Source organism: Eumetopias jubatus, unplaced genomic scaffold, assembly GCF_037043125.1.
Source record: "Eumetopias jubatus isolate StellerSeaLion01/CBP00866 unplaced genomic scaffold, mEumJub1_p1.0 scaffold_16, whole genome shotgun sequence".
Taxonomy (NCBI): Eukaryota; Metazoa; Chordata; class Mammalia; order Carnivora; family Otariidae; genus Eumetopias; species Eumetopias jubatus.
In genome coordinates this window covers 54,982,596-55,009,474 of record NW_028274822.1, presented here as the reverse complement: position 1 = coordinate 55,009,474, position 26,879 = coordinate 54,982,596, and positions in this window count along the sequence as shown.

Sequence of the window (26,879 nt, the reverse complement as noted above, 5' to 3'; positions counted from 1 at the left end):
ACATATATGTCTTTCTTCCTTTAAAATTTTAGCAGGCACTTTCTTCTAACAGACCAAAATATGCCCAAAAGCTAGTGTGTGGCACTCATCTATGCACTAGCCTGATCATACTTGATCATATTCTGTTTTTTTTTGTTTTGTTCTGTTTTTGTTTGTTTTTATCTTTTTCTTTTTCCTTTTTTTTTTCTCTTCTTTCTTTCCCTTTCTTGTCCCCTGGTTTCAGGTCTTTCCTGATTTCTATAGAGTATATTTGCTGGAGACATTGTTAACCTGTTAGAATTCTGTTCTCTCATTCATCTGCTCTCCTCTGGAAAAAATGACAAGACAAAAAAAATCACCTCAGCAAAAAGAACAAGAAGTAGTACCGTCTGCCAGGGACCTACTCAATACTGACATTAGTACGATGTCGGAACTAGAGTTCAGAATCATGACTTTAAAGATACTAGCTCGGCTTGAAAAAAGCATGGAAGTTATTAGAGAAACCCTTTCTGGAGAAATAAAAGAACTAAAATCTAACCAAGTCAAAATCAAAAAGGCTATTGATGAGGTGCAATCAAAAATGGGGCACTAACTGCTAGGATAAATGAGGCAGAAGAGAGAATCAGCAATATAGAAGACCAAATGATGGAAAATAAAGAGGCTGAGAAAAAGAGAGATAAACAACTACAGGATCACGAGGGCAGAATTCGAGAGATAAGTGATACGATAAGAAGAAACAACATTAGAATAATTGGGATCCCAGAAGAAGAAGAAAGAGAGAGGGGGGCAGAAGGTATATTGGAGCAAATAATAGCAGAGAACTTCCCTAATGTGAGGAAGAAACAGGCATCAAAATCCAGGAGGCACAGAGAACCCCTCTCAAAATCAATAATAATAGGTCAACACCCCGACATCTAATAGTAAAATTTACGAACCTGAGAGACAAAGAGAAAATCTTGAAAGCAGCTCTGGAGAAGAGATCTGTAACCTACAGGGGTAGAAACATTAGATTGGCAAGGGACCTATCCACAGAGACCTGGCAGGCCAGAAAGGACTGGCATGATATCTTCAGAGCACTAAACGAGAAAAATATGCAGCCAAGAATACTATATCCAGCTAGGCTGTCATTGAAAGTAGAAGGAAAGATAAAAGCTTCCAGGACAAACAAAAACTAAAGGGATTTGCAAACACAAAAGCAACCCTACAAGAAATACAGAAAGGGGTCCTCTAAGCAAAGAGAGAGCCTAAAAGCAGCATAGATCAGAAAGGAACACAGACAATATACAGTAACAGTCACCTTACACGCAATAAAATGGCACTAAATTCATACCTTTCAATAGTTACCATGAATGTAAATGGGCTCAATGCCCCAATCAAAAGACACAAGCTATCAGATTGGATTAAAAAACAAGACCCATCAATATGCTGTCTGCAAGAGACACATTTTAGATCCAAGACACCCCCAGATTGAATGTGAGGGGGTGGAAGACCATTTACCATGCTAATGGACACCAAAAGAAAGCTGGGGTGGCAATCCTTATATCAGACAAATTAGATTTTAAAACAAAGACTGTAATAAGAGATGACGAAGGACACTATATCCTACTTAAAGGGTCTATCCAACAAGAAGATCTAACAACTGTAAATATCTATGCCCCGAACATGGGAGCAGCCAATTATATAAGGCAATTAATAACAAAAGCAAAGAAACACATTGACAACAATACAATAATAGGGGGGGACTTTAACACCCCCCTCCCTGAAATAGACATATCATCTAAGCAAAAGATAAACAAGGAAATAAAGACTTTAAATGAAAAACTGGACCAAATGGACTTTATAGACATACTCAGAACATTCCATCCCAAAGCAATGGAATACACATTCTTCTCTAGTGCCCATGGAACATTCACCAGAATTGATCACATCCTAGGTCACAAATCAGGTCTCAACCAGTACCAAAAGATTGGGATTATTCCCTGCATTTTTTCAGACCACAAAGCTTAGAAACTAGAACTCAATCACGAGAGGAAAGTCGGAAAGAACTCAAATACATGGAGGCTAAAGAGCATCCTACTAAAGAATGAATGGGTCAACCAGGAAATTAAAGAAGAATTTTAAAAATTCATGGAAACCAATGAAAATGAAAACACAACTGTTCAAAATCGTTGGGATACAGCAAAGGCAGTCCTGAGAGGAAAGTATATAGCAATACAAGCCTTTATCAAGAAACAAGAATGGTCTCAAATACACAACGTAACCCTACACCTAAAGAAGCTGAAGAAAGAACAGCAAATAAAGCCTAAACCCAGCAGGAGAAGAGAAATAATAAAGATCAGAGCAGAAATCAATGAAATAGAAACCAAAAGAATGGTAGAACATATCAACGAAACTAGGAGCTGGTTCTTTGAAAGAATTAACAAGATTGATAAACCCCTGGCCAGACTTATCAAAAAGAAAGGAGAAATGACCCAAATCAACAAAATCATGAATGAAAGAGGAGAGATCACAACCAACACCAAAGAACTACAAACAATTTTAAGAACATATTATGAGCAACTGTATGCCAGCAAATTAGATAACCTGGAAGAAATGTGTGCATTCCTAGAGATGTATCAACTACCAAAATTGAACCAGGAAGAAATAGAAAACCTGAACAGACCTATAACCACTAAGGAAATTGAAGCAGTCATCAAAAATCTCCCAAGAAACAAAAGCCCAGGGCCAGATGGCTTCCGAGGGGAATTCTATCAGACATTTCAAGAAGAATTAATACCTATTCTCCTGAAACTGTTCCAAAAAATAGAAATGGAAGGAAAACTTCCAAACTCATTCTATAAGGCCAGCATTACCTTGATCCCCAAACCAGACAAAGACCCCATCAAAAAGGAGAATTACAGACCAATATCCTTGATGAACATGGATACAAAAATTCTCACCAAAATACTAGCCAATAGGATCCAACAGTACATTAAAAGGATTATTCACCACGACCAAGTGGGATTTATCCGTGGGCTGCAAGGATGGTTCAACATCCGCAAATCAATCAACATGATACAATACATTAACAAAAGAAAGAACAAGAATCATATGATCCTCTCAATAGATGCAGAAAAGCTTTTGACAAAGTATAGCATCCTTTCTTGATCAAAACTCTTCAGAGTATAGGGATAGAGGGTACATACCTCAATATCATAAAAGCCATCTATGAAAAACCTACAGCGAATATCATTCTCAATGGGGAAAAGCTGAGAGCTTTTCCCCTAGGGTCAGGAACGCGGCAGGGATGTCCACTATCACCACTGCTATTCAACATAGTATTAGAAGTCCTAGCCACAGCAATCAGACAACAAAAAGAAATCAAAGGCATCCAAATCGGCAAAGACGAAGTCAAACTCTCACTCTTTGCAGATGATATGATACTTTATGTGGAAAACCCACAAGACTCCACCCCAAAACTGCTAGAACTCATACAGGAATTCAGTAAAGTAGCAGGATATAAAATCAATGCACAGAAATCAGGGGCATTCCTATACACCAACAACAAGACAGAAGAGAGACAAATCAAGGAGTCGATCCCATTTACAATTGCACCCAAAGCCATAAGATACCTAGGAAGAAATTTCATCAAAGAGGCAAAGGATCTGTACTCAGAAAACTATAAAATACTCATGAAAGAAATTGAAGAAGACACAAAGAAATGGAAAAATGTTCCATGTTCATGGATTGGAAGAAGAAACATTGTGAAGATGTCAGTGCTACCTAGAGCAATCTACACATTCAATGCAATCCCCATCAAAATACCATCCACCTTTTTCAAAGTAATGGAACAAATAATCCTAAAGTTTATATGGAACCAGAGGAGACCCCGAATAGCCATAGGAATATTGAAAAAGAAAAGCAAAGCTGGTGACATCACATTTCCGGACTTCCAGCCTTATTACAAAGCTGTCATCATCAAGACAGTATGGTACTGGCACAAAAACAGACACAACGATCAATGGAACAGAATCGAGAGCCCAGAAATGGACCCTCAACTCTATGTTCAACTCATCTTTGACAAAGTAGGAAAGAATGTCCAATGGAAAAAAGACAGTCTCTTCAACAAATGGTGTTGGGAAAATTGGACAGCCACATGCAGAAGAAGGAAACTGGACCATTTTCTTACACCACACACAAAAATAGACTCCAAATGGTTGGAAGACCTAAACGTGAGACAGGAGTTCATCAAAATCCTAAAGGAGAACACAGGTAGCAACCTCTTCGACCCCAGTCGCACCAACTTCTTCCTAGAAACATCGCCAAAGGCAAGAGAAGCAAGGGCAAAAATGAACTCTTGGGATTTCATCAAGATAAAAAGCTTTTGCACAGCAAAAGAAACAGTCCACAAAACCAAAAGACAACCGACAGAATGGGAGAAGATATTTGCAAATGACATATCAGATAAAGGGCTAGTATCCAAAATCTATAAAGAACTTCTCAAACTCAACACCCAAAGAACAAATAACCCAATCAAGAAATGGGCAGAAGACATGAATAGACATTTTTCCCAAGAAGACATCCAAATGGCCAACAGACACATGAAAAAGTGCTCAACATCGCTCGGCATCAGGGAAATCCAAATCAAAACTTCAATGAGATACCACCTCACACCCATCAGAATGGCTAAAATTAACAAGTCAGGAAACGACAGATGTTGGCGGGGATGTGGAGAAAGGGGAACCCTCCTACACTGTTGGTGGGAATGCAAGCTGGTGCAACCCCTCTGGAAAACAGTATGGAGGTTCCTCAAACGGTTGAAAATAGAGCTACCACACGATCCAGCAATTGCACTACTGGGTATTTACCACAAAGATACAAATGTAGGGATCCGAAGGGGTACGTGCACCCCAATGTTTATAGCAGCAATGTCCACAATAGCCAAACTGTGGAAAGAGCCAAGATGTCCATCGACAGATGAATGGATAAAGAAGAGGTGGTATATATACCCAATGGAATATTATGCAGCCATCAAAAGGAATGAGATCTTGCCATTTTAAATGACGTGGATGGAACTGGAAGGTGTCATGCTGAGTGAAATAAGTCAATCAGAGAAAGACATGTATCATATGACCTCACTGATATGAGGAATTTTTAATCTCAGGAAACAAACTGAGGGTTGCTGGAGTGGTGGGGGTTGGGAGGGATGGGGTGGCTGGTTGATAGACATTGGGGAGGGTATGTGCTATGGTGAACGCTGTGAATTGTACAAGACTGATGAATCACGGATCTGTACTTCTGAAACAAATAATGCAATATATGTTATGAAAAAAAAAGAAGAAGAAGATAGCAGGAGGGGAAGAATGAAGAGGAGTAAGTCGGAGGGGGAGACGAACCATGAGAGACGATGGACTCTGAAAAATAAACTGAGGGTTCTAGAGGGGAGGGGGGTGGGGGAATGGGTTAGCCTGGTAATGGGTATTAAAGAGGGCACGTTCTGCATGGAGCACTGGATGTTATGCACAAACAATGAATCATGGAACACTACATCAAAAACTAATGATGTAATATATGGTGATTAACATAACAGTAAAATTTATTAAAAAATAAAAACGCTAAAAAAAAGAATTCCATTTCTCTTTAAGGCTGAAAAATATGTCATTGTATGTATACATTGCATTCTACATTTTGTTTATCTATTCATTTGTTAATGGAAATTTGGTTTGTTTCCCCTTTGTGGCCATTATAAGTAATGCTGTTATGAACAAAAGTGTATAAATATCTGTTAGAGATGCTTTCAGTTTTTTTAGTATGTATTTTCAGGTAGAATTGCTGGATAATAAGGTAATTCTCGGTTTAATTTTTTGAGGAACCACCATACCATTTTCCTTAGTTATACCATTTTACTTTCCCATCACCACTGCTCAGTTTCCAATTTCTTCAAATGCTACCCAATACTACTTGTTGTATACATATCTATCTATCTATCTATCTATCTATCTATCTATCTATCTATCTATCTATCTATCTATCATCTATCTATCTATCTATATATATATGCTGGCTAATTATATGTGTGTATGTGTGTGTGTGTGAACTGGTATCTCATTGTGATTTTGTTTTCTATTTCCCTGATGACTAGTTTTGTCACATATCTTCTCATGTGCTTATTAGCCATTCATGTATCTTCTTGGGAGAAATGTTTATTCAAGTCCTTTGTATATTTAATTTTTTTTCAGTTATATGAGTTTCTATAAATTCTGGATATTAATCCCTTATCAGATATATGTTTTGCAAGTATTTTCTCTCATTCTGTGATTTGTCTTTTCACTCTGTTGTTAGTGGCCTTTGAGGCACAAAAGCTTTTAATTTTCATTAAGTCCAGTTTATCTATTTTTTCTACTGTTGGCTGTTCTTTTGTTGCTATACCCAAGAAATCATTGCAAAATTCAATGTCATTCAGATTTTCTTCTGTTTTCTTCTAAAAGTTTTATAGTTTTAGCTCTTACATTTAGATATTTTATTCATTTAGTGTTAATTTTGTATGTTATAAGGAAAGTGTGCAGGTTCATTTTTTTGAATGTGTATATACACTTTTCCCTGCATCATTTGTTGGATTGTCATTTCCTCATTAAATAGTTTAATATCCTTGTCAAAAATCAGTATACACAGACCATATACACAGAGGTTTATTTTTTTGGCTCTCTACTCTGTTCCATTGGTTTATATATCTATCTGTCAGTACCATATTGCTTTGATTAATTTTGTAGTAAGTTTTACACAGAAGTGTGAATTCTCCAACTTCGTTCTTCTTTTGCAAAATTGTTTTGGCTATTTGGTGCGCCTGAGAACCAGAGCAGCAGGCACCCTGAGAAGACCAGCACAAACCCCCCACATGCACCATGTCTGCTGACCATAGAGTGCTAGAGGCTTCAGCTCTAGTGAAAAGAGCATCAGGTCTCTTTTAACAAACAGACCAGAGCACACCTAGTTAAAATTCACCACATTCTGGCCAAGTTACAAACATTCCCCACTGCAGGCAAGAAGAAACACAGAGGACTGACTTGAGGGAAAGAGCAGCCAAAACACAGCAGCAGAATGCACACAGCATAGACCAGAAATGCTTTCTGAAGCCCCAGGGCCTGGACAGTATATAACCTCTTTTTTAAAAAAAGATTTTATTTATTTATTTGAGAGAGAGAGAGAAGGAGAGATAGTGAGAGAGTACAAGAGGGAAGGAGAGGGAGAAGCAGGCTCCTTGCTGAGCAAGGAGCCTGACTTGGGGCTTGATCCCAGAACCCTGGTATTATGACCTGAGCCAAAGGCAAATGCTTAACGACTGAGCTACCCAGGCACCCCAGTATATAACCTCTTAATAAAGCCATTACTCTCAGAAGCAGAAAACATAACAGGCTTTCCTAAAATGCAGAAGAAGACAGAGACCGAGTAATATTCCATTATATATATAGCTTTATATATATATATATACATATATATATATATACATATACATACACACACATATATATATGTATACACACACACACATACACACACACACACACATCTTTATCCATTCATCAGTTGATGAACATTTGGGTTCTTTCCATAATTTGGCTATCGTTGATAATGCTGCTATAAACATTGAGGTGAATGTGTTCCTTCAAATTATTTTCGTAGCCTTTGGGTAAATACCTAGTAGTTTAATTGCTGGGTCATAGGGCAGTTCCACTTTTAATGTTTTAAGGAACCTCCATACTGTTTTCCAGAGTGGCTGCACCAGTTTGCAGGTACCAACAGTGTAAGAGGGTTCCCCTTTCTCTGCATCCTCACTAACATTTGTTGTTTCCTGTGTTGTTAATTTTAGCCATTCTGACAGTTGTGAGGTGATATCAAAGTTTTGATTTGTATTTCCCTGATGATGAATGATGTTGAGTATCTTTTCATGTGTCTGTTGGCCATTTGGATGTCTTTGGAAAAATGTCTATTCATGTCTTCTGCCCATTTCTTGATTGGATTATTTGTTCTTTGGGTGTTGAGTTTGATAAGTTCTTTACAGATTTTGGATACTAGCACTTTATCTGATATGTCATTTGAAAATATCTCCTCCCATGCTATAGGTTGCCTTTTAGTTTTGTTGACTGTTTCCTTTGCTGTGCAAAGCTTTTTATCTTTATGAGGTCCTGATAGTTCATTTTTACTTTTGTTTCTCTTGTCTCCCAAGACGTGTCTAGCAAGAAGTTGCTGTGCCAAGGTCTAAGAGGTTGCTGCCTGTGTTCTACTCTAGGACTTTGATGGATTTCTGTCTCCTTTTTAGGTCTTTCATCCATTTTGAATTTGTTTTTGCATATGGTATAAGAAAGTGGTCAGTTTCATTCTTCTGAATGTCACTGTCCAGTTTTCCCAACACCATTTGTTGAAGAGACTGTCTGTTTTCCATCGGATATTCTTTCCCGCTTTGTCAAAGATTAGTTGACCATAGATTTGCAGGTCCATTTCTGGGTTCTTTATTCTGTTCCATTGCTCTATATGTCTGTGTTTGTGACAATACCATACTGTCTTGATGATTATAGCTTTGTAATGCAGCTTGAAGTCTGGGATTGTGATGCCTCCAGCTTTGCTTTTCTTTTTCAAGATTGCTTTGGCTAATCAGGATATTTTCTGGTTCCATACAAATTTTAGGATTTGTTTTTCTAGCTTTGTGAAAAATGCTCATGTTATTTTGATTGGGATTGCTTTGAATGTGTAGATTGCTTTATGTAGTATAGATATTTTAGCAAGGTTTGTTCTTCAAATCCATGAGCATGGATATTTTTCCATTTCTTTGTGTTATTTTCAATTTCTTTTATTGTGTTCTATAGTTTTCAGAGTACAGATCTTTTACTTCTTTGGTTAGGTTTATTCCTAGGTATCTTATGGGTTTTGATGCAATTGTAAATGGGATCAATTCCTTTATTTCTCTTTCTGCTGCTTCATTATTGGTGTATAGGAATGCAACAGATTTCTATACATCATTGTTACATTCTGTGAGTCTACTGAATTCATGTATCAATTCTAGCAGTATTTTGGTGTGAGTCTTTTGGGTTTTCTACATAAGGTACAATGTCACCTGCAAATAGTGAAAGTTTTACTTCTTCCTTGCCAATTTAGGTGCCTTTTATTTTTTTGTTGTTGTTGTTGTCTGATTGCTGAGGCTAGGACTTCCAGGACTATGTTGAACAAGAGTAGGTGAGAATGGACATCTCTGTCATGTTCCTGACCTTAAGGGAAAATCTCCCAGTTTTTGCCCATTGAGGATGATATTAGTTGTGGGTCTTTCCTACATGGCCTTTATGATGTTGAGATATGTCCCTTCTATCCCTACTTTGTTGAGGGACTTTATCAAAATGGGTGCTGTCAAATGCTTTTTCTGTATCTATTGAGAGGATCATATGGTTCTTTTCTTTTTATTAATATGGTGTATCATATTGATTGATTTGCAGATATTGAACCATCCCTGCAGCCCAGGAATAAATCCTACTTGATCGTGATGAATAATCCTTTTAAGGTACATTTGTTCCTATTAGCTAGTACCTTGTTGAGAATTTTTACATCCATGTTCATCAGAGATATTGGTCTATAATTCTCCTTTTTAGTGGGGTCTTTGGTTTTGCAATCAACGTAATGCTGGCCTTGTGATATGAGTTAGGAAGGTTTCCTTCCATTTCTAATTTTTGGTACAGCTTCAGAAGAATAGGTATTTTATTTTTAGAGGGAATCCTACATTCTGTTCATTTATTTTTATTTTTTTATTATATTTTGTTAGTCACCATACAATACATCATTAGTTTTTGATGTGGTGATCCACGATTCATTGTTTTCGTATAACACCCAGTGCCCCATGAAATATGTGCCCTCCCTAATACCCATCACTGGTCTAACCCATCCCTGGAACCCCTTCCCCTCTAAAACCCTGTTTGTTTCCCATAGTCTATGGTCTTTCATGGTTCATCTCTCCCTCCAATTCCCCCCTTCACTTTTCCGTTCCTTCTCCTTATGTCCTCCATGCTATTCCTTACATTCCACAAATAAGTGAAACCATATGATAATTGACTTTCTCTGCTTGACTTATTTCACTCAGCATAATCTCCTCCAGTTACATCCATGTTGATGTAAGAGTTGGGTATTCATCCTTTCTGATGGCTGAGTAATATTCCATTGTATATATGGACCACATCTTCTTTATCCATTCATCTGTTGAAGGGCATCTCAGCTCTTTCCACAGTTTGGCTATTGCAGACATTGCTGCTATGAACATTGGGGTGCATATGACCCTTCTTTTCACTACATCTGTGTCTTTGGGGTAAATACCCAGTAGTGCAATTGCTGGGTCATAGGGTAGCTCTATTTTTAATTTTTTGAGGAACCTCCACACTGTTTTCCAAAGTGGCTGTACCAACTTGCATTCACACCAACAATGTAAGAAGGTTCCCCTTTCTCCACAACCTCTCCAACATTTGTTGTTTCTTTCCCTGTCCATTTTTGCCATTCTAACTGGTGTAAGGTGGTATCTCAATGTGGTTTTGATTTGAATTTCCCTGATGGCTAAGGTTGATGAACATTTTTTCATGTGTCTGTTACCCATTTGTATGTCTTCTTCAGAGAAGTGTCTTTTCATGTCTTCTGCCCATTTTTTGACTTGATTGTTTGTTTTTTGGGTGTTGAGTTTGAGAAGTTCTTTATAGATCTTGGATACCAGTCCTTTATCTGCAGTATCATTTGCAAATATCTTCTCCATTCTGTAGGTTGCCTCTTTGTTTTGTTGACTGTTTCCTTTATGGGCAGAAGATTTTTATCTTGATGAAGTCCCAAAAGTTCATTTTTGCTTTTGTTTCACTAGCTTTTGGAGATGTATCTTGAAAGAAGTTGCTGTAGGCAATGTCAAAGAGGTTACTGCCTATGTTCTCCTCCAGGATTTTGATGGATTCCTGTCTCACATTGAGGTCTTTCATCCATTTTGAGTTTATCTTTGTGTATGGTGTTAGAGAATGGTCGAGTTTCATTCTTCTGCATGTGGCTGTCCAATTTTCTCAGCACCATTTATTGAAGAGACTGTCGTTTTTCCATTGCACATTTTTTCCTGCTTTGTTGAAGATTATTTGACCATAGAGTTGAGGGTCCATAACTGGGCTCTCTATTCTGTTCCATTGGTCTATATGTCTGTTTTTGTGCCAGTACCATGCTGTCTTGGTGATCACTGCTTTGTATTACAGATTGAAATTGGGCAACATGATGCTCCCAGCTTTGTTTTTCTTTTTCTTCTTCTTTTTTTTTTAAGATTTTATTTATTTATTTGACAGAGAGATAGCGAGAGCAGGAACAGAAGCAGGGGGAGTGGGAGAGGGAGAAGCAGGCCTCCCGCTGAGCAGGTAGCCGGATGTAGGACTCGATCCCAGGACCCTGTGATCATGACCTGAGCCGAAGGCAGATGCTTAACGACTGAGCCACCCAGGTGCCCTGTTTTTCTTTTTCAACATTTCCTTGGCGATTCGGGGTCTTTTCTGATTCCATACAAATTTTAGGATTGTTTGTTCCAGCACTTTGAAAAATGTCATTGGAATTTTGATTGGGATGGCTTTGAAGGTATAGATTGCTTTGGGTAGCATAGACATTTTAACAATGTTTATTCTTCCGATCCATGAGCATGGAATATTTTTCCATCTTTTTGTGTCTTCTTCAATTTCTTTTATGAGTGTTCTGTAGTTCCTTGAGTATAGATCCTTTACCTCTTTGGTTAGGTTTATTCCGAGGTATCTTATGGTTTTTGGTGCTACTGTAAATGGAATCATTTCTCTAATATCTCTTTCTACAGTTGCATTGTTAGTGTATAAGAAAGCAGCTGATTTCTGTGCATTGATTTCTGTGCATTACTGAATTGCTGTATGAGTTCTAGTAATTTGGGGGTGGAGTCTTTTGGGTTTTCCACATAAAGCTTCATGTCATCTGCGAAAAGAGAGAGTTTGACTTCTTTGCCAATTTGAATATCTTTTATTTCTTTTTGTTCTCTGATTGCTGTTGCTAGGACTTCTACTACTATGTTGAACAATAGTGATGAGAGTGGGCATCCTTGATGTGTTCCTGATCTTAAGGGAAAGGCTCTCAGCTTTTCCCCATTGAAGATGATATTTGCTGTGGGTTTTTCATAGATGGATTTTATGAACTTCAGGAATGTTCCCTTTATCCCTATATTCTGAAGAGTTTTAATCAGGAAAGGATGCTGTATTTTGTCAAATGCTTTTTCTGCATCAATTGAGAGGACCATATGGTTCTTCTCTCTCCTCTTATTAATGTGTTCTATTACATTGATTGATTTGCGAATGTTGAACCACCCTTACATCCTGGGAATAAATCCCACTTGGTCATGGTGGATGATCCTTTTAATGTATTGTTGGATCCTATTAGCTAGGATTTTGTTGAGGAGTTTGGAATCCATATTTATCAGGGATATCGGTCTGAAATTCTCCTTTGTGATGGGGTGTTTGCCTGGTTTGGCCTCATAGAATGAGTCTGGAAGCTTTCCTTCTGTTTCTATTTTTTGAAACAGCTTCAGTAGAATAGGTATTATTTCTTCTTTGAATGTTTGGTAGAATTCCCCAGGGACTCCATCAGGCCCTGGACTCGTTTTTGGGGAGGTTTCTGATCACTGCTTCAATCTTGGTACTGGTTATTGGCCTATTCAGGTTGTCAATTTCTTCCTGTTTCAGTCTTGGCAGTTTATAGGTTTCCAGGAAAGCATCCATTTCATCCAAATTGCTTAGTTTATTGGCATATAGTTGTTGATAATAATTTCTAATAATTGTTTCTATTTCCTTGATGTTAGTCGTGATTTCTCCCCTTTCATTCATGATTTTATTTATTTGGGTCCCTTCTCTTTTCTTTTTGATAACTCTGGCTAGAGGGTTATTAATTTTGTTAATTCTTTCAAAGAACCAGCTCCTAGTTTCATTGATCTGTCTTACTATTTTTATTTTATTTCTGTATCATTTATTTCTGCTCTAAGTTTAGTTATTTCTTTCCTTCTCCTGGTTTTAAGCTTTATTTGCCATTCTTTTTCTAGTCCTTTAGGTGTAAGGTTAGGTTTGTATTTGGGACTTTTTCTTGCATCTTGAGGAAGGTCTGAATTGCTATATACGTCCCTCTTATGGCTGCCTTTGCTGCCTCCCAAAGTTTTTGGCCTGTTGTATTTTCATTTTTATTTGTTTCCATGTATTTTTTTAAATTCTTCTTTAATTTCCTGGTTAATTCATTCATTCTTTAGTAAGATATTCTTTAACCTCTATGTATTTGTAGTCCTTCCAAATACTTTTTTGTGGCTGACTTCAAGTTTCATAACATTGTGGCCTGAAAATATGCATGGTATGATCTCAGTCTTTTTGTACTGGTTGAGGTCTGTTTTGTGACCCAGTATATGATCTATTCTGGAAAATGTTCCATGTGCACTTGAGAAGAATATGTGTTCTGCTGCTTTAGGATGAAATGCTCTGAATATATCTGTGAAGTCCATCTGGTCTAGTGTGTTATTCAAAGCAACTGTCTCCTTGTTGATTTTCTGCTTAGATTATCTGTCCATTGCTCTAAATGGGATTTTAAAGTCCCCTACTATTACCGTATTTTTTATCAATGAGTTTCTTTAAGTTTGTTATTAATTGTTTTATATATTTGGCTGCTCCCAATTTGGGGCATAAATGTTTACAATTGTTAGATCTTCTTTTTGGATAGGTTCCTTTACTATGATATAGTGCCCTTTTTCATCTCTTATTACAGTCTAGTCTACACACCTAACCTTACTCCAAAAATGTTGTTTGTCACATATAAGTATGGTTCTCCAGCTTTCTTTTGATATCCATTAGCATGATAAATGTTTTTCCATCCCCTCACTTTCAATCTGCATGTGCCCTTAGGTCGCATATAGATGGGTCTTGTTTTTTATCCATTCTGACACCCTGTGTCTTTTGATTGGAGGATTTAGTCCATTTACATTCAGAATAATTATTGATAGATATGAATTTAGTGCCATTTTATTACCTGTGAAGTCACTGTTCCTGTAGATTGTCTCTGTTCCTTTCTAATCTGTGTTGCTTTTGGTCTTTCTTGCTTATTTCTTACAGAGCTGGTTTAGTGGTCACAAACTGTTTTAGGTTTTGCTTGTCTTGGAGACATTTTATTTTCTTTCTGTTCTGAATGACAGCCTTGCTGGATATAATATTCTTGGCTCTGTATTTTTCCCATTTAGCACATTGAATATATCATGCCACTCTCTTCTGGCTGTCAAGTTCCTGTGGACAGATCTGCTGCTAACTTTAAGTGTCTACCCTTGTAGGTTAAGGACCTTTTGTCCCTTGCTGCTTTCAGAATTCTCTCTTTATCTTTGTATTTTGCAAGTTTTACTATGATATATCTTGGTGTTGGCCTGTTTTTGTTTATTTTGAGGGGAGTTCTCTGTGCTTCTTGGAATTGAATGCCTGTTTCCTTCCCCATTAGAGAAATTCTCTGTAATTTATTTTTATTTTCATTCAGTTGTGGTTGGAAAGAATGCTTGATATAATTTCCACCTTCTTATATTTGTTAAGACTTCTTTTATAACCTAACATATGTCCTGCAGAATGTTCCATGTGCACTTGAGAAGAATATGTGTTTTATAGCTTTTGGATGGAATGTTCTATATGTATCTTTTAAGTCTATCTGGTCTAACATGTCATTTAATGTTGATGTTTTCTTATTGATTTTATGTCTAGATAATCTACCCATTGGTGTAAGTGATGTGTTAAAGTACCCTACTATTACTGTATTTCTGTCTATTTTTTTCTTTGTGCTTGTTAACATTTGCTTTATATATTTAGATGCTCCTATGTTGGGTACATACATATTTTAAAGTGTTATATTTGATGGATTGACCCTTATATCATTCGTTATACAGTGCCCTTCTTTGCCTCATTACAGTCTTTGTTTTAAAGTCTTTTATTTAGTCTGATATAATTGTAGCAAACCCCAGCTTTCATTTGGTTTCTGTTTACATGAAATATCTTTCTTCTGTCCTTCACTTCCAGCTTGTGTATGTCCTTACATCTGAAGTGAGTCTTCTATAGGTGGCATACAGATAGGTCTTTCTGTTGTTGTTGTTGTTTTTAATCCATTTAGATTGGAGAACATAGTCCATTTACATTTTACTTAATGTAATCGTTTTTAAGTATGTACTTATTCTTCTTTTGCTAGTTGTGTTCTGGCCATTGTAGCTCCTCTGTTCCCTTCTCTCTTCTTCTGTGGTTTGATGACTTTTTGTAAAAGTACTTAATTTTCTTTCTTACTATCTTTTGGGTGTCTACTATAGGTTTTTGCTTGGTGGTTACCATGTTTTATTTATATATACATTATAATAACATATTTAGAACACTCTATTATAAGTCAATAACAACTTAAGTTTGAGTGCATTTGGAAGCCCTACATTTTTACTCCCTCTCATGTTTTATGATTTTGGTGTCACATTTACATATTTATGTCTTGTGTATCCCTTAATTAATTGTTGTAGTTATAATTATTCTTATTGCTTTTGTCTTATCTTTCTTCTAGCTCTATAAATGATTCATCCACAACCTTTATTATATATTTACCTTTACCAGTGAGATTTATACTTTCATAGGTTTTCTTGTTACTAATTAGTACCCTTTCTTTTCAGCTTAACGAACTCCCTTAATATTTCTTGTAAGGTTAGTTTATTGGTGATGAACTTCTTTAGCTTTTACTTGTCTGGAATACTCTTGATCTCTCCTTCAATTCTGAAAAACTTTGCCACATAGAGTATTCTTGTTTTTCTCTCCTTTTTTTTTCTTTTCTTTCAGCACTTCGACTATATTGTGGTACTTCTTTCTGGCCTGCAAAGTTTCTGCTGAAAAATCTGCTGATAGTATTATGGGGGATTCCTTGAAGTAACAAGGTGTTTTACTGCTTTTAAGATTCACTCTTTGTATTTTTCTTTCCCCATTTTATTTATAATGTGTCTTGTTGTGGATCTAGTTGGGTTAATATTATTTAGAACTCTAGTTCTGGATCTGCGTGTCTGTTTTCTTCACAGGTTTGGGAAATTTTCAGCCATTATTTCCTCAAATAAGTTTTCGGTTGCTTTCTTTCTCTCTCTCATCTCCTCTGGGATACCTATAAGGCAAATGTTAATACACTTGATGCTGTCCCATAAGTCCTTTAAGAAGTCTTTCCTTTTTTTTCTCTGATCATGTGAGTTCCTCTGACCTATCTTCTAGTTCAATAATCCTTTCTAGTGCTTCATCTTATCTGTCTTCTCTAGAGTATTGGAATATTTTGTTCTTCAGGTCTGTGACTGTGTTTAGTACTTTCTTACATTTTGTATTTCTTTATTGGAGTTATCACTGTATACATCCAATTTTCTTCCATAGCCATTGAACATCTTTCTGACCATTACTTTGAACACTTTTCTAAAATTTTCTTATTGTTATGTTAATCACCATACATTACATCATTAGTTTTTGATGTAATGTTCCATAATTCATTGTTTGTGCATAACACACAGTACTCCACGCAGAACGTGCCCTCTTTAATACCCATCACCAGGCTAACCCATCCCCCCACCTCCTCCCCTCTAGAACCCTCAGTTTGTTTTTCAGAGTCCATCATCTCTCATGGTTCGTCTCCCCCTCCGATTTACCCCCTTTCATTCTTCCCCTCCTGCTATCTTCTTCTTCTTTTGTTTCTTAACATATATTGCATTATTTGTTTCAGAGGTACAGATCTGTGATTCAACAGTCTTGCACAATTCACAGCGCTCACCATAGCACATACCCTCCCCATTGTCTATCACCCAGCCACCCCCTCCCGCCCACCCCCCCACCACTCCAGCAACCCTCAGTTTGTTTCCTGAGATTAAGAATTCCTCATATCAGTGAGGTTATATGATACATGTCTTTCTCTGATTGACTTATTTCACTCAGCATAAGACCCTCCAGTTCCATCCACGTCATTGCAAATGGCAAGATCTCATTCCTTTTGATGGCTGCATAATATTCCATTGTGTATATATATACCACCTCTTCTTTATCCATTCATCTGTCGATGGACATCTTGGCTCTTTCCACAGTTTGGCTATTGTGAACATTGCTGCTATAAACATTGGGGTGCATGTACCACTTCGGATCCCTACATTTGTATCTTTGAGGTAAATACCCAGTAGTGCAATTGCTGGATCGTATGGTAGCTCTATTTTCAACCGTTTGAGGAACCTCCATACTGTTTTCCAGAGGGGTTGCACCAGCTTGCATTCCCACCAACAGTGTAGGAGGGTTCCCCTTTCTCCACATCCCCGCCAACATCTGTCATTTCCTGACTTGTTAATTTTAGCCATTCTGACGGGTGTGAGGTGGTATCTCATTGAAGTTTTGATTTGGATTTCCCTGATGCCGAGCGATGTTGAGCACTTTTTCATGTGTCTGTTGGCCATTTGGATGTCTTCTTGGGAAAAATGTCTGTTCATGTCTTCTGCCCATTTCTTGATTGGATTATTTGTTCTTTCGGTGTTGAGTTTGAGAAGTTCTTTATAGATTTTGGATACTAGCCCTTTATCTGATATGTCATTTGCAAATATTTTCTCCCATTCTGTCGATTGTCTTTTGGTTTTGTGGACTGTTTCTTTTGCTGTGCAAAAGCTTTTTATCTTGATGAAATCCTAAGAGTTCATTTTTGCCCTTGCTTCCCTTGCCTTTGGCGATGTTTCTAGGAAGAAGTTGCTGTGACTGAGGTCGAAGAGGTTGCTACCTGTTCTCCTTTAGGATTTTGATGGACTCCTGTCTCACATTTAGGTCTTTCAACCATTTGGAGTCTATTTTTGTGTGTGGTGTAAGGAAATGGTCCAGTTTCCTTCTTCTGCATGTGGCTGTCCAATTTTCCCAACACCATTTGTTGAAGAGACTGTCTTCCATTGGACATTCTTTCCTACTTTGTCAAAGATGAGTTGACCATAGAGTTGAGGGTCCATTTCTGGGCTCTCGATTCTGTTCCATTGATCATTGTGTCTGTTTTTGTGCCAGTACCATACTGTCTTGATGATGACAGCTTTGTAATAGAGCTGAAAGTCCGGAATTGTGAAGCCGCCAGCTTTGCTTTTCATTTTCAACATTCCTATGGCTATTCGGGGTCTCTCCTGGTTCCATACAAATTTTAGGATTATTTGTTCCATTTCTTTGAAAAAGGTGGATGGTATTTTGATGGGGATTGCATTGAATGTGTAGATTGCTCTAGGTGGCACTGACATCTTCACAATGTTTGTTCTTCCAATCCATGAGCATGGAACGTTTTTCCATTTCTTTATGTCTTCCTCAATTTCTTTCATGAGTATTTTATAGTTTTCTGAGTACAGATCCTTTGCCTCTTTGGTTAAATTTATTCCTAGGTATTTTATGGTTTTGGGTGCAGCGGTAAATAGGATCGACTCCTTAATTTGTCTCTCTTCTGTCTTCTTGTTGGTGTATAGGAATGCCACTGATCTGTGCATTGATTTTATATCCTGCCACTTTACCGAATTCCTGTATGAGTTCTAGCAGTTTTGAAGTGGAGTCTTTTGGGTTTTCCACATAATGTATCATATCTTCTGCAAAGAGTGAGAGTTTGACTTCCTCTTTGCCATTTTGATGCCCTTGATTTCTTTTTGTTGTCTGATTGCTGTGGCTAGGACTTCTAATACTATGTTGAATAGCAGTGGTGATAGTGGACATCCCTGCCGCGTTCCTGACCCTAGGGGAAAAGCTCTCAGCTTTTCCCCATTGAGAATGATATTCGCTGTAGGTTTTTCATAGAAGGCTTTTATGATATTGAGGTATGTACCCTCTATCCTTACACTCTGAAGAGTTTTGATCAAGAAAGGATGCTATACTTTGTCAAATGCTTTTTCTGCATCTCTTGAGAGGATCATATGATTCTTGTTCTTTCTTTTGTTAATGTATTGTATCACATTGATTGATTTGTGGATGTTGAACCAACCTTGCAGCCCAGGGTTAAATCCCACTTGGTCATGGTGAATAATCCATTTAATGTACTGTTGGATCCTATTAGCTAGTATTTTGGTGAGAATTTTTGCATCCATGTTCATCAAGGATATTGGTCTGTAATTCTCCTTTTTGATGGGGTCTTTGTCTGGTTTGGGGATCAAGGTAATGCTGGCCTCATAGAATGAGTTTGGAAGTTTTCCTTCCATATCTATTTTTTGGAACAGTTTCAGGAGAATAGGTATTAATTCTTCTTGAAATGTCTGATAGAATTCCCCTCGGAAGCCATCTGGCCCTGGGCTTTTGTTTCTTGGGAGATTTTTGATGACTGCTTCAATTTCCTTAGTGGTTTTAGGTCTGTTTAGGTTTTCTATTTCTTTCTGGTTCAATTTTGGTGTTGATACATCTCTAGGAATGCACACATTTCTTCCAGGTTATCTAATTTGCTGGCATAGAGTTGCTCATAATATGTTCTTAAAATTTTTTGTAGTTCTTTGGTGTTGGTTGTGATCTCTCCTCTTTCATTCATGATTTTGTTGATTTGGGTCATTTCTCTTTTCTTTTTGATCAGTCTGGCCAGGGGTTTATCAATCTTGTTCATTCTTTCAAAGAACCAGCTCCTAGTTTCGTTGATCTGTTGTACTGTTCTTTTGATTTCTATTTCATTGATTTCTGCTCTGATCTTTATGATTTCTCTTCTCCTGCTGGGTTTAGGCTTTATTTGCTGTTTTTTCTCTGGCTGGTTTAGGTGTAGGGTTAGGTTGTTTATTTGAGACCATTCTTGTTTCTTGAGAAAGGCTTGTATTGGTATATACTTTCCTCTCAGGACTGCTTTGCTGCATCCCTAAGGTTTTGAACAGTTGTCTTTTCGTTTTCATTGGTTTCCATGAATTTTTTTAAATCTTCTTTAATTTCCTGGTTGACCCATTCATTCTTTAATAGGATGCTCTTTAGCCTCCATGTATTTGAGTTCTTTCTGATTTTCCTCTTGTGACTGAGTTCTAGTTTCAAAGCATTGTGGTCTGAAAATATGCAGGGAATAATCCCAATCTTTTGGTAACAGTTGCGACCTGATTTGTGACCTAGGATGTGATCTATTCTGGAGAATGTTCCATGGGCACTGGAGAAGAATGTGTATTCCATTGCTTTGGGATGGAATGTTCTGAATATGTCTGTGAAGTCCATTTGGTCCAGGGTGTCATTTAAAGTCTTTATTTCCTTGTTGATATTTTACTTAGATGATCTGTCCATTTCAGTCAATGGGGTGTTAAAATCCCCCACTATTATTGTATTGTTGTCAATGTTTTTCTTTGCTATTGTTATTAATTGCCTTATATAATTGGCTGCTCCCATGTTAGGGGCATAGATATTTACAATTGTTAGATCTTCTTGTTGGATAGACCCTTTAAGTAGGATATAGTGTCCTTCCTCATCTCTTATTACAGTCTTTGTTTTAAAATCTAATTTGTGTGATATAAGGATTGCCACCCCAGCTTTCTTTTGGTGTCCATTAGCATGGTAAATGGTTTTCCACCCCCTCAGTTTCAATCTGGGGGTACCTTTGTGTCTAAAATGAGTTTCTTGCAGACAGCATATCGATGGGTCTTGATTTTTAGTCCAATCTGATAGCCTGTGTCTTTTGATTCAGGCATTTAGCCCATTTACATTCAGGGTAACTATTAAAAGATATGAATTTAGTGCAATTGTATTGCTTGTAAGGTGCCTGTTACTGTATATTGGGTATGTTCCTTTCTGATCTATGCTGCTTTTAGGCTCTCTCTTTGCTTAGAGGAGACCTTTCAATATTTCTTGTAGGGCTGGTTTCGTGTTTGCAAATTCCTTTAGTTTTTGTTTCCCCTGGAAGATTTTTATCTCTCCTTCAATTTTCTATGACAGCCTAGCTGGATATAGTATTCTTGGCTGCATATTTTTCTCACTTAGTGCTCTGAAGATATCATGCCAGTCCTTTCTGGCCTGCCAGGTCTCTGTGGATAGGTCTGTTGCCAATCTAATGTTTCTACCATTATAGGTTACATATCTCTTCTCCCGATCTGCTTTCAAGATTGTCTCTTTGTCTCTGAGACTCGTAAATTTTACTATTAGATGTCAGGGTGTTGACATATTTTTATTGATTTTGAGACTGGTTCTCTGTGCCTCTTGGATTTTGATGCCTGTTTCTTTCCCCACATTAGAGAAGTTCTCTGCTATAATTTGCTCCAATATACCTTTTGCCCCTCTCTCTCTTTCTTCTTCTTCTGGGATCCCAATTATTCTAATGTTGTTATGTTTTATTTTATCACTTATCTCTCGAATTCTGCCCTTGTGATCCAGTAGTTGTTTATCTCTCTTTTTCTCAGCTTCTTTATTTTCCATCAGTTGGTCTTCTATATCACTGATTCTCTCTCTGCCTCATTTATCCTAGCAGTTATTGCCCCCATTTTTGATTGCACCTCATCAATAGCCTTTTTTTATTTCGACTTGGTTAGATTTTAGTTCTTTTATTTCTCCAGAAAGGGTTTCTCTAATAACCTCCATGCTTTTTTCAAGCCCAGCTAGTATCTTTAAAATCATGATTCTGAACTCTAGGTCCGACATCGCACTAATGTCCGTATTGAGTAGGTCCCTGGCCGACGGTACTGCCTTTTGTTCTTTTTGTTGAGGTGATTTTTTTCATTTTGTCATTTTGTCCAGAGGAGAATAGATGAATGAGAGAATAAAATGCTAACAGGTTAACAACGTCCCCAGCAAATATACTCCAAACAAATCAGAAAAGACCTGAAACCAGGGGATAGGAAAGGGAAAGAAAGAAAAAAGAAAGAGAAAGGAAAAGATAAACAAAAACAGAACAAAAAAACCCCCAGAATATGGTCAAATATGATCAGGCTGGTGCATAGATCACTGCCGCACACTAGATTTTGTGTGTATTTTGGTCTGTTAGAAGAAAATGCCTCCTAAAATTTTAAAGAAAGAAAGACTTATGTATGTACAAAATAAGGGTTGATATGATGAAGGGAAGGAATATGATTGTAAAAATGAAAATTATAAAAAATTTAAAAAGAATTGATCAGAAGGTGTTTGAAAAAATAAAGAAGAGGATTAAAAAAAAAGGAAAGAAAGAAAAATAAGGGGAGAGAATGTGATCAGGCAGGAGACTGGAAAAAAGCCATACGCTAGAGATTTAGGCTATATTTTGATATGGTAGAAGAAACTGTATCTCAAAATTTTAAAAATAGAATATCTTATATATATGCCAAAAATAAGGGTAACTACTATGAAGGTATAGAATATGACTCTAAAAATGAAAAATAAAAATGTTTTTTTAAAAAAAAGGGATTGATAAGATCTTGGTTGGAAAAGGGAAAAAGAAAAATTTAAAAAAAGTTAAAAAAAAAACTTTGAAAGACTAATTATTCATGGTAAAAAAGCTATGAATTCTATGTGCATTATTCCCCTAGGGCTGGAGTTCTCCTGTTCTCATTGATCGGTAAACTTGGTCTTGACTGGCTGTTCTTGCTGATCCTCTGGGGGAGGGACCTGTTGCCATGGTTCCCAAATGTCTTTGTTGGAGGCGGAATTGCCCCGCCCTTGCCGGTCTGGGCTAAGCAATCTGCTCGGGTTTGCTCCCGGGAACTTTTGTTCCCTGCAAGAGTTCCGTACAGTTTTGAAGGACAAGAGTGAAAATGGCAGCCTCCTAATCTCTGCCTGGGAGGAGCCGAGAACTCGGGGCCCTGCTCCTCAATGTGCCTGCAGAGAAAAGCAGTCGGTCACTCCTGTCTCCCAGGTCTCCAGCCACACTCCATGCTCACCCGGCCTGTGACTGGGTGTTTCTATCTCCAGCACCCGACTCCATGTGGAGTCTCCAAACCCAGCAGATCCCTGAGGTGCGCTCCTGCGCCACTCCTCCTGGGGGAGGAAGGGGAGTCTGCCCAGAACTGCTGCTTGTTGGATCCCTGCTGGAGGACCAGTGGCCTGACTGTTACTGATCACAGTTTATGGCAACCCCAAGCTGAGAGCTTGCTCCCGGCTCCCTCTCTGCAGCCGGCTTCCCCGCTCTGATACCTGGGAGCTCTGCCACACTCAGGCACCCCCGGTATTTCTGTGACCCCGAGGGTCCTGAGACCACACTGTCCCGTGAGGTTTCCACCCCCCGCTTAGCCACTGGAGTAACGTCCCTCAGCAGAGCGAACTTCTAAAAGTTCCGATTTTGTGCTCCATGGCTCTAGCACTTTCCAGAAGTGGCCGATGGAGTCCCCCTCCCCCGCTATCTATCCTCCCAAATATTGCCTCGGATTCACTTCTCTGCTCGTCCTACCTTCCAGAAAGTGGTTGCTTTTTTGTTCAGAGAGTTGTTGCTATTCTTGTCTTTGAGATCCTGTTGAGTTTGTAGGTGTTCAGAATGGTTTGATCCCTATCCAGCTGAATTCCTGAGACCAGACGAAATCCAGGTCTCCTACTCCTCCGCCATCTTGCTCCGCCTCCCCATTACTTTGAACTCTTTATCAGATCAAATTACTCATCTCCATTTCATTAAAAAATTTTTTTCCTGAGGTTTTATCTTCTTTTTTGTTTGGGACATATATCATTGTTTTTCATCTTGACTTTCTGTGTTGATTTCTATGTATTAGATAAAATAGCCACCTCTTGCAGTCTTAAAGGGTTGGTCTTGTATAGCAGATGAATCTTATTATTCAACCTTGCCTTATCTCTTACCTTTGTGATTTCTGAAGCAGCCAATTTTATTTTTAACAGCTTCCAGTAGTTGAGGGTGTGATAAGACCACAAACTGTCTCATTGGGGAAGATCTCAGCACTTAGATCCAGGCTAGATTCACTAGATTCTGGAAGCCAGACTCTCAGGAAATAGCTCTTAAAGAATGCAAAAATATATAGTCCCATGGGACTGCAAGCATACATCTTGCTGACCACCAGACCAGATAATCTGGAGATGTCCCCTGGGCAACAGTTGTAAAATTAGTCTTGTATGAGTGTATGGGATTTCTTGGAGATACTGTTGAGCTCTAGTGAGACAGAAGAAGAGCAGAAATGGTACCGCATGGCCTATGTTTCCTGAGAGCACCTCTGTTGCCTCTAGATGTGTGTAAAACCTGAAGCCTGCCCCTAATACTGAAACTCTAATTCTAGAAAGTAGGCCACCTTCTTAGAAAACCTGGGAATGTGTTTCAGTCAGCTTTGTGTGCAAAACCCTGAGCATGTATCCTGCCAAGAACTCTCTCTTTGATTGTTACACGATAAACAGGATTCTTGGGTCCTATGATACCCAGGAACCGAAGCCTGCCTGACCAAAAGAGGGAGGTGATCAAGTGGCATCCCCTGGGTAGCAGCTATAAAAACCAGGTTACCATATGTGTGTAGAATCTCGTTCTGGTGCTCCGTCACTGAATGGAGCAAAGCAAAAAGGAGTGTAAAGGTATCACCTGCTAGAAAAATAAAAAACAAAATGCAAAAGGAAAAAGGAAAAAGGAAAATGCAAAGAAAAAGAAAAAAAAAGTGTGCCTGTCAGCTTTAGGAAGGCAGAGGGAGAGCATGTAAGATGTTGCCTGACAGCTGGACCCGAAGATGGCACCCACAGGAAAGGAAAAAAAATATTACCTTTGGCTTTAGCAAGGCGGAGGAAGAGCAAGAAGATTATGTCCACCATCCTCCAACCCTGGAGAGTATTCTAGCAGGCCCCTGTCTCTTAGAACAATGCTTTAAAATTAGGTAATGAGTCTCTTTTACATAAAATCTGGGCACTTTTAAATGAGCTCCTTCCGTGTTAGGTCCTGGGGCAAAATGAATCTGCATGCTAGCCCTTTGAGTCATTCCTCAGTTTGCCACAGCTCCATGGGTCTCCTGGATGTGAGGTCTATTGGTCTTCAAAATCAGATTGTGTGGGGCTCATTTCTTAGGTGCCAGTCTTAAAAGTCAGGGTGCCAAATGTGAGGAAGGAACCCATTGCTCCTCAAGGAGAAGCTCCCAGTTTTCAGTTTCCTCCTGATTGTGGGTTGCCACGCTATGGGTGGGGTTTATGGCAAGATTTTTTCTCAGCCTTTTCTGTATACTTCATCATGCTTTCCCCTCTTATTTTCTGATATGAAAGGGTGAGTCACCAGTTCTCAGTGTTTATTTCTTCCCCCAGAAGAATTTATTCCATATATGGCTGCAGATTTTGTGTGCCCTTTGGAGGAGGTAAACTCAGGATCTTCCTATGGTGTCATCTTGAACCAGAACTTGGATTTTACTTATGCAAATATAACTTTTAGGAATTTGATAGGAATTTCATTAAATCTGTAGATTCCTCTGGGTAGTGTTTTATTTTTAACATTATTAAGTCTTCTGATTTATGAACTCAGGATATATTTCCAAGTATTTATATCTTTTAAAATTTCAGCATTTTTTTGGTAGTTTTCAGTATATGAGTCCTTTGTATGATTAGTTGAATATATTCTTGGTTAAATTTATTATTAATATTGTTTTCTTAATCTCCTTTGGGGTTGTAAATGGATAGTAATTAGCAATGAAATATATGTTTGTTTTGTTTTTATATCTTGCAATTTTGCTGAATTCATGTATTGTCTCTTTCCAGTTTGGATATCTTTTATTTATTTTTTCTTGCATAATTTCTTTTGCCAGTCTTTCCAATACTATGTTGAATAGAAACAGTGAAAGCAAGCATTCTTGTGTTTTTACTGATCTTAGGAGAGATATTTTCAGTCTCTCAACATTGAGCATGATGTCAGCTATGGGATTCTCACATATGGTCATTATCATTTTTTGAAAGCTTCTTTCTATTCCTAGTTTATTGAGTTTTTATTAAATTAAGAAAGAGTATTGAATTTCTTTTTTTATTTAAATTCAATTAACATATAGTGTATTATTAGTATCAGAGGTAGAGTTCAGTGATTCATTAGTCTTATATAATACCCAGTGCTCATTACATCATGTACCCTCCTTAATGTCCATCTTCCAGTTAACCCATCCCCCACCCCTCCCCTTCAGCAACCCTCAGTTTGTTTCCTATGATTAAGAGTCTCTTATGGTTTGTCTCCCTCTCTGATTTTGTCTTGTTTTATTTTTCCTTCCCTTCCCATATGATCTTCTGTTTTGTTTCTTAAATTCCACATATGAGTGAGAGCATATGATAATTGTCATTCTCTGACTGACTTACTTCACTTAGCATAATGCCCTCTAGTTCCATCCACGTCATGGCAAATGGCAAGATTTCATTTTTTTTGGATGGCTGAGTAGTATTCTATTGTGTATATATATATATATCCACTCATCTGTCAATGGACATCTTGGCTCTTTCCATAGTTTGGTTATTGTGGACATTGCTGCTGTACACATTGGGGTTGCAGGTGCCCCTCCAGATCACTAGACCTGTATCACCTAGGAATAAACCTAACCAAAGAGGCAAAGGATCTGTACTTAAAAAACACTCATGAAAGAAATTGAGCAAGACACAAAGAAATGGAAAAATGTTCCATGCTCATGAATTGGAAGAACAAATATTGTTAAAATGTCTATGTTACCTAGAGCAATCTATACATTCAGTGCAATCTCTGTCAAAATACCATCATTTTTTTTTTCACAGAGCTGGAACAAATAATCTTAAAATTTGTATGGAACCAGAAAAGACCCCAAATAGCCAAAGGAATGTTGAAAAAGAAAACCAAAGCTGGTGGCATTACAATGCCAGACTTCAAGCTATATTACAAAGCTGTCATCATCAAGATAGTATGGTCCTGGCACAAAAACAGACACATAGATCAATGGAACAGAATAGAGAGCCCAGAAATGGACCCTCACCTATGGTCAACTAATCTTCAACAAAGCAGGAAAGAATGTCCAATGGAAAAAAGACAGTCTCTTCAATAAA